The 9,808-nt window shown below is 41.0% G+C and overlaps 1 protein-coding gene across 1 annotated transcript in view; it reads right to left on the reverse strand.

The window, feature by feature from the left end:
* LOC128687263 (glucose dehydrogenase [FAD, quinone]-like) overlaps positions 1 to 9,246 on the reverse strand; it is a 69,636-nt gene extending 60,390 nt beyond the window's left edge. The window contains exon 1 of the mRNA XM_070098365.1: positions 8,902 to 9,246. The gene's annotated coding sequence lies outside the window, so the exon portion shown is untranslated. The remainder of the gene's footprint in view (positions 1 to 8,901) is intronic.
* Between the last annotated feature and the right edge of the window lie 562 nt (positions 9,247 to 9,808).

Here is a 9,808-nt window from a genome sequence, read left to right on the forward strand (position 1 = left end):
CAATCATAAGCTAATAAGAAACTAGGTTCGGCATCGTAGCGCGAATGGCTGGTCGGCAGAAGAGAGACTCCACGGTAATGACCGTGGCTTCAGGATACACCAAAGAGAATCTGCACTGAGAGAAGTATGTCTCGGAGTGTGTATGAGCTGAGAGGTTGCTTTAAGTGACATACCACTTTAATGACCCTCGCTGGTTGAATTACCGGCTGGTTGAATTATCAGCTGGTTGAATACACAGATAACCATTTTATGGGAAGGCTTATAACAATGTTTCGGTCCGACCGAAACCTCGTCAAAGGCTTCTCGCTCGTATGTGCGGATTCTTTATGCATTGTTCCAGTCATGGTAGTATGCCTTCTAGTTCTTTATTTGAGAACCTTAGACGACTTTTCGGTCCTTCCTGAACCATTATCAAGAGTGTAAACTAAATAATTATTTAGAGTTGGAACTAAATTCAACAACAGTAAGTAAAAAGAGGTGTGTAAATCCCTGGTATATTTACTAAGAATATACTTTTATGCATAATGTCAGTAATTAACGTATTCTTGATGTGTGTACAGCAACCTTACGGCCTTAATCGCCTACCTGCAGCCTTTGACTCACAAATGAAGGGACCGTGACTCGATTCAAGCACGAATGGAAAAGACGAATATGTTCCCATACACCTGTTGCCCTTTACACCTAGAAATCAGTAGGTACCTGGGTAATAATGACATAATTATCGACAGAATGTTAGGTATATGGACACATATGTAACCAATGTGACATAACGGCTTGATAAAGCTTCTGGAGAGCGAAACGTTGCCACTATAAAATGTCACATTAGTTGTATCTGTGTACATTTACCTAACGGGTACCTGGGTCTCAGTAAAAGGCACAGACGACATTTCGCCTGGAGATAGGTTTCTCAAATTAGGTGATGATTTATGCCACTTTCCTAGGATGTTTGGGTGTTAGGTGACTGATGATGTGCTTGTCAGTGGGAAATCAGCACATTAGATGTGACTAAGCTTCGAAATAAGCTGATAGAATAACAACTCTTAGGTGTGAAATAAGCTGAATAGGATTTCAGTTCATAGCTTTGAAATAAGCTGAGGAAGAATAACAAGTTTTAGCTTTAAAATAACATGAGGAAGGATAACAGCTCTTAGCTTCGAATTAAGCTGATGTAAGATAACTGATCTAAACTAGAAATACGTTGAGGCAGGATAACAGATCTTAGCCTGTAAATAAGCTAAGACAGGATACCAGATCTTGGCCTGTATATAAGATGAGGCAAGATAACAGTTCTTGGCTTGTAAAGTTTAAATAAAATTCCCGTGGTGTTATCTTAAAAAAATTTACAAGATTATCACTAGAACAACGAGCTGAACCCCTTAGGGTCAGTGGCGAGCCTACATTTTTTGGGGCCCTGAAGACTGAATTGTTATGGGGCCCCTTTGCAACCAGCAATGGGTAGTGTGGAAAATACTGTATATTTCCGAAAATACAGTGTATTTTGTATGTAAATTGATGGAATATATTGTAGGTAATAAAAATTAATTTGTAAATAAACAAAGAACCAGTGGGTGAGCGTCGCTGGGGAAGGAGAGACGCCATTGTTTTGGACTGGGCTGAAGGCACGCGAGTGAAATGTGCATAAATTTCGTCGCTTTGGAGGTTAAATTGTGGTTGAAATCTTCCAAATAGGAGCAGAAATTGTTGGACACAAGTGCAACTAATGTGACATTTTATTGTGGCAACGTTTCGCTCTCCAGGAGCTTTATCAAGCCGTTACGGCTTGATAAAGCCGTAATAAAGCCATAACGGCTTGATAAAGCTCCTGGAGAGCGAAACGTTGCCACAATAAAATGTTACATTAGTTGCACTTGTGTCCTTGGCAGTATTTTCTTCATATTTATTATTATTATTATTATTAAATATTCGCCGGTATTCTCCCGGCCCGGGCCTTTTCCAAGTGGTGGCCCGGCCTTGACTCCCTCTTTAGGGAGTATCTGAGACCTAAGTCTCCCATGGGAGGAGGCACAAGTACCTCCTCATCTTTGGGACCAACTGTCCCCAAGCCTAGCCACAAGCTAGGCCTCTCTAGTCTGCCATCCCCGCCACAAGGGGGCAAATGGGAATGACAGTCTTATGAGCTAAAGGCTCGGGCTCAGGCACCTACCCTACCCTAGAAGGGTTAGGCATGGTGTCGATGGTTCATATTTAGGCAAGGGTTTGTGTATGTCACACTAAGTAATCTCCAGAGAAATTGGTGAGTGTTATTATTATAGATTCTCCTTCAGTGTATATGTATTCATTTTATAAATTTAATCTATAGTCCACATATTTATGTATTATTGTTTTACCAGAATTCCTGGTGATATATATTTCATTTAATATTAATATAGGTCCAGAGTGACTTGTGGAGATAGAGTGGAATAGGTATCGAAGGGGGACATTTTTTGCGACTAATCCTCTGGGTTTAGCGCTTCCCCCTTGATTATAATAATAATTGCGACCTAGAGTGTCCTAAAATTCCTACTTGTCTCTGTAACCTTGATAAAGGATTATTTTTTACCATTTACTGATATGTATCTTATGAGATCGACACCATGCCCAGCCCTTCTAGGGTAGGGTAGGTGCCTGTGCCCGAGCCTTTAGCTCATAAGACTGTCATTCCTATTAGTCCCCTTGTGGCGGGGATGACAGACCAGAGAGGCCTAGCTTGTGGCTAGGCGTGGGGACAGTTGGTCCCAAAGATGAGGAGGTACTTGTGCCTCCTCCCATGGGAGACTTAGGTCTCGGACACTCCCTAAAGAGGGAGCCAAGGCCGGGCCACCACTTGGAAAAGGCCCGGGCCGGGAGAATACCCGCGAAGCTTTAATAATAATAATAGTATCTTATGAGGTACATCCAAATAATTTAAATTTTCCAATGGTAGCTTACAGGATTTAACTCTTATTTTGTATTGAATTACACTATATAGTAAACCAGAAATATGTAATCAGTGTGGACTAAAGTCGCTTCTGGGGCCCCTCCGGGATTAGGGGCCCTCATTCATAGCAGATCCGCCCCTGTTTAGGGGTCAAACAACACCTGGAGAACGAAAGGCAATCAGGCTTGATCAGAGGAACGGGAGCGAGAGTATAACTCAAATCCCTTGGATCAAGAGCTCTTCACCAACCTCAAGGCACCACCTTAAAACTCCGTGAAACCTAAAAAAAAATATATATTTGAAGCGAGAATAATGAGACACTCAATGTAAACAATTTTTTTTAGTGTCCCCTCAACAAGTCAACAACTTTCCCTTACGTGCTGCCCAGCGTTCATCCTCTTCTTTCTGCTCCTTGTTTTATATATATATATATATATATATATATATATATATGTATATATATTTAGCACATTTTTCTTAATTGAAGCTAAATTTGAGTTTTATTTATGGCCAATAATTTAAAAAAAATATTAGCATTTTTTTTTTATTTGCATAATATTTTTTTTAAGTGCTTATTTTGAGTATTTTATAGAATTTAAGTCACTATTTTGACCGGTAGACCAGCGGAAGGCCTCGGTCAGATTACCAACATCTCCAACGGTGAGTTGTCTTGTAAGACCCGCGTCAGACTAACTATATTTAACTAAAGATTCCTACCTGTGAGTGATCGATACCATGTCTAACCCTTGTAGGGTATAGGTGCCTGAGCCCGAGCCTTTAGCTCATAAGACTGTCATTCCCATTAGCTCCCTTGGGGCGGGGATGGCAGACCAGAGAGGCTTAGCTTGTGGCTAGGCCTGGGGACAGTTGGTCCCAAAGATGAGGAGGTACTTGTGCCTCCTCCCATGGGAGACTTAGGTCTCAGACACTCCCTAAAGAGGGAGTCAAGGCCGGGCCACCACTTGGACAAGGCCCGGACCGGGAGAATACCGGCTAATCTTTAACTAACTAACCGGTAGACCAGCGGAAGGCCTCGGTCAGATTACCAACATCTCCAACGGTGAGTTGTCTTGTAAGACCCGCGTCAGACTAACTATATTAAACTAGAGATCCCTACCTGTGAGTGCCTTCTATTCTAATGATTATAACTGACAATTTTTAAAAGAGGTGGACCGGTAAGCCAGCGGAAGGCCTCGGTCACATGACCAAAACCTCCAGCTGTGCGTCATGTGACTAAAACCCTCGTCAGGAAGCACTTGTCCTGTTTCTTGACAAACATTATCTCATACCATTTTTTTTTGACTTGTTGCTGGGTTTAGCCCGGCTCTTTTCCCCTTAATCTATAATTCTTTCCTTTCCTCTATTTTTCAGTTATCTCCACTTCCCCCCCCCCTCACCCATTAGTGGGTAAGGGGGACCTCACCCCTTAGTGGGTGAGGGGGAAGTTTTTTACATGACTTATTCATTTAGTTATTTTTAATATTTTGTAAAAATTCCTGTTTTTTTACATATGCATATTGTTACATAGAATTTTATATATTCGTAAATGGCTTAATGTGAGTAAAACCTGCCTACCATGGGCCAATAAGCTAGTGTTAGTATAATTCAAAGTCTATAATAGTTACCTCATGCATAATATTACTGACTCTATGATTAGTCGTCTATTATTCTTTTAAAGACTGATGGACTAATTACATCGACTCCAGAGTAATTACCTCAAACTCCTTCTGATCTTTGTATTGGACTGATGAAGCCACTGTGTGGCGAAACGTTCCCACAGTAAAGATACCCAAGTGTCGCACAGGTGTCAGACTTAGCATACCATAACATGTATACCCTAAAGTGTGTTATTTGCAAAGGTGTGTCCTCTATACCCCCAGGCGGGTGTTATTCCACCTGACGAGGTACAGTAAAACCTGTTTAGATCAACCCTCCAGCGGTTGCATGAATGGTACAGTGATACGTGCCTTTGTACACGCACGTGTCCAGTTACAAAAAAAAAAAACAAGGTAGCAGTGACTGCACACTTGCCAGTAGTGAACCTGTCACTGAATAGTGGTATATTATTTCAATATATGCATAATTTTGCTTCGTGCCTTGAAATTGCCCGAGGAAAATGATATAGGCTTGGTTTTTGGGGTTATAAAATAATGAGATTCCTGGCTTGGGTTGGTGAGTCTGGCACCCGGTAAGAGAGAGAAAGGTGCATTAAAAAAGGTTACGTCAGGGAGCAGACAGAGAAAGTGCATAGGCAGCACACACACACACACACACACACACACACACACACACACACACAAACAATCTAATACATGCGTGAGAATCTTTTCTTTCTGACACACATATTAGACAAGAATTTGAAACGTGTATCTTGAAGTATTTTACTTAAGACAAAAGATCTCAACGTACTCTAACACAGTATACCACTCCATGCTTCACTGCCTTAACAACTTTCTCTCAAGACCTTGTCAATACCTTATGGATTCGCGAGTGGCAGCGTCTCCACACGAGCTGTCTTCCAGCACTTGATCAAGTCGTAGGTATATATAGCTGATTTCGTCCATTTAAAGCCTATCCAGCGAATAGGTTGAGTAAAAATATACATATTAAACTACACTTCCAGTATGTATTACATTATATATATATATATATATATATATATATATATATATATATATATATATATATATATATATATATATATATATATATAACAGAGGATCGACACCATGCCTAACCCTTCTAGGGTAGGGTAGGTGCCTGAGCCCGAGCCTTTAGCTCATAAGACTATCATTCCCATTAGTCCCCTTGTGGCGGGGATGGCAGACCAGAGAGGCCTAGCTTGTGGCTAGGCCTGGGGACAGTTGGTCCCAAAGATGAGGAGGTACTTGTGCCTCCTCCCATGGGAGACTTAGGTCTCAGACACTCCCTAAAGAGGGAGCCAAGGCCGGGCCACCACTTGGAAAAGGCCCGGGCCGGGAGAATACCGGCGAATCTTTAATAATAATAATAATAATATATAACAGAGATTTACACCTCTCAGCGTATATAAACTGTTACCTTCTGGATCGAGGTATGGTGACCCATCAGGCAACTGAGGATTTGCATTAATAGGGAGAAAGATGAATTGGGACCTGTTACGAGGAGTGTGCCACAGGGGTTGTGTTGGGACCCTTGCTGTCCACAATCTACATGAACGTTGACGAGAGAATAAATGCGAACTAATGTGATTTTGCCGATGGCGAGGTGTGGTCGAAGACCGGGCAGCGGGGGCTTTGACCCCGGAACAACTTCCTACCAGCAAATACTATGACTCAGTGGCTAACGCGTCGGTCTGGAGGTTTGAGACTTTCTGATCGGGGGTTCTAACCCCGCCCGTGCTATGGTTTGTTTAGCAGGTAGTAGGCTGTTAAATAATTTCTGAGATAGGTTGATGTTTGGTTGGTGAAGTGACAGACTCGGTTCAGTGTTCAGTGCAGACAAGCGTAAGGTTCTAATTCTAGGAAAATATAATAACTATGAGACTTATAAGGTTAGATCTTAGTCAAAGTTTTTTTTGCAAAAATGATCTTGGAGTTCCAGTTAGTAGGAATTTACAGATAATAGTGCATATATATTCGGAATAAAGTTAATAGGATTCTTTGCTTTATCTCATTTAAATTATGCTGCTCAGTTCTGGTCTCCGTATCACAGGATAGACATAAATGTGTTTGAAAACGTACAGTAATTCGCGTAGAATTAGGGAAGCTATGACTGAAGAGTACGAACGGAAAACAGGCTATATAAATAGTGTGTTGAAAGTATACAATCAGGACAAGGGCTCGTAGCAATGGATTCAAGTTCGAGAAATTTAGATTTAGAAAGGATATCGAGAAGTATTGGTTTGACAGCGAGTTGTAGGTGAGTGGTACGAATTCCCAAGTAGCGTCACTGAGGCAAGAATTTTGGGAAGCTAAAAGTATAGGTTCGACGGGTACATGGGTGGGTGTGAGTTGAACCTGCCTAACATGGGCCAGCAGGTCTGCTGCAAAGTTCCTTATGTCTTATTTCAAAGTATATACAGCGAGACTTAAACTTTGTGTATATACGAAAAGGCATGCATTTACCAGCGTATATATTCCTCTTTGTGCATATACATTGAGAGATAAACACCTTAACGTATACAAACTAAGATACTTACCTGTGTATATATCCCAAGATAAATATATTTATCTCAGGATATGTACGGATATATGCTTTCAAAGTACACATCGTTAGTTGGTTAACGGGGCTAAGTTCACCTACTATACGAGGGTCATTATGGCTGCCTGTCATCCCCTTCACCAGTCAAGAAATGCTACGATTCCTAAACTAGGTATTACAAACAACTTTCAAAATATATACTAAAAGATACATACACCTCAGGGTGTAAGTGTGCTTTAATGGCTTCTAAAACACTTCAGATAATACATGATAATACACAAACATTGGGAACTCCAATGGAAGTCGCAGTTATTAACTTCCATTAATTATCTACGAGTTAAAAAAGCATATTTTAACATTAACGAGCAGATATAACAATTGTGTGGGTATTGATTTAACTTACGGTGATGTTAGGTTAGGCTGGGTTAGCATAGGTTAGGTAAGGTTTGTCAGGAAACAGGACAAGTGTTTCCTGACGCTAGTCTTCACCTTACGTTAGGTAAGGGTCGTTAGGAAACAGGACAAGTGTTTCCTGTTTGTCAGGAAACAGGAAAAGTGTTTCCTGTTTGTCAGGAAACAGGACAGGTGTTTCCTGACCTTACCTAACCTATCTTGAAGACCAGCATCAGGAAACACTTGTTCTGTTTCCTGACAAACATTACCTAACCTAACGTCCGTGATGGATAGTAAGCCACGGGAAATTAGGTAAGACACATATGCAACGGTTAGACAACTTTATTCCGAAACGTTTCGCCTACACAGTAGGCTTCTTCAGTCGAATACAGAAAGTAGGCAGGAACAGTAGAGATGTGAAGACGATGTAATCAGTCCATCACCCTTGTAGTCGTAGAATTTGAGGTTGTCAGTCCCTCGGCCTGGAGAAGTTCAGTTCCATAGTCAGGAACTATCTGAAGATCAAGCGACAGTGCGGAGACTTAAATACTGTCGGAAGGAGAGGTGCAGAGTAGTAGTAGTAGTAGTAGTAGTAGTAGTAGTAGTAGTAGTAGTGAGAATGTAGTGAGAGGTCATGTCCCTCTCAGATCCAACACTTCTCACTTGAAAAGCTTGTCTAAGGTGTTTTCTGTACCAAGATGCCATGTGTTGCAGTGTCTGACAAGATGAACATCAAAATGGTATACAATACCGACAGGTTGGTAGGTAAGACACATATGCAACGGTTAGACAACTTTATTCCGAAACGTTTCGCCTACACAGTAGGCTTCTTCAGTCGAATACAGAAAGTAGGCAGGAACAGTAGAGATGTGAAGACGATGTAATCAGTCCATCACCCTTGTAGTCGTAGGCGAAACGTTTCGGAATAAAGTTGTCTAACCGTTGCATATGTGTCTTACCTAACAACCTGTCGGTATTGTATACCATTTTGATGTTCAAGCCACGGGAAAGTTGAAGATTGATTGGTAAATATTATTAAACTAGTAAGCCAAGGTAAGGCCTCTAGTGACCAAAACGTCAGTGAGTGGGTCATTATATATAAGTAACTTTATTTAGGCACAGGTACACATATGAACATCATATACGTATAAATTACCCACTAGCATAACCCCAAGAAAGACAAACTGACAAGTAATGAATTAGAAATATATGTATCACTTGTGTATATTTGTAGACGTATCGCCAACGAGCGGCTGTATGTCCCTTAGCTGTACTGGCAGTCACTAGCTGGCGAAACGTCTACAAGTACCCAGATGCTACATATGTGTCGAATGGATCACTATGTGACTAACATCAGTGTCGAGAGAAATCTTGTCTCTGCTGACAAACAAAACCCCACCGTCACTTACCGGCCACTGTAGACAGTATCCACTATACGTGACTTTCTTGCTAGTAACGACCCGTGAGCGTGACGATTTCAGATCATATCCAACACAGTAAACAACTCACACAAGTCACATTCTCTAAGGATTCTTTGATTTTCACTGATATTCCATCGCATAAAACACACAGCCTCCATCAGCCAAGCGTTGATCTTGTCTGTTGTCGGGAAATGCTAAGGAGTGTTCGCTCCAGGAAGAGATTTATAAATGTCTGCCGGTCGAGAGAGCTGTGGAGGAAGCAGCCCAGCTAACACACTGTGCTTCTGGAGAAAGTCAGTCCACCACTAAACACAGACCGACCTCACACCAGGAGTGAATCGACCCTGTCTCTCCCCACCTCTCCCATTCTCCATTTATCCCCTTTCCAACCCTCTCTCTTCTCAAGGCAAACGTTCTGGCTCAAGGCCACGCAGACGCTAATCTCCGGTCAAGAGGATGACGAGGCAGATCTTTGAAGACATGATAATTAAAAATTCACACGAAAGCCTTAGAAATAGGGTAGATAAATACGTGAGTGTGGATATTTAGGCTAGAATAATTATTATAATAAAAAAAAAACAAGTGGTAAACCCACCAGGGTCATACAACACTGCCTTTCCAAACAGGACGTGTGCAGAAGCACACGTCCTGCTATATCTAAGCCTCTGCTATAGCTAATCTACATAACCTTCATTTATGTTTAATAAACCGACAAGAGCAAAATAACTACATATATATATATATATATATATATATATATATATATATATATATATATATATATATATATATATATATATATATATATATATATATATACTTGGGGTAAAAGAATTAGTGTTTTTGCCTGACGGTGACCGGGTAAGATGCAGCCTTAATTAACGCCATTTACTAA

Source organism: Cherax quadricarinatus, chromosome 62, assembly GCF_038502225.1.
Source record: "Cherax quadricarinatus isolate ZL_2023a chromosome 62, ASM3850222v1, whole genome shotgun sequence".
Lineage (NCBI taxonomy): Eukaryota > Metazoa > Arthropoda > Malacostraca > Decapoda > Parastacidae > Cherax > Cherax quadricarinatus.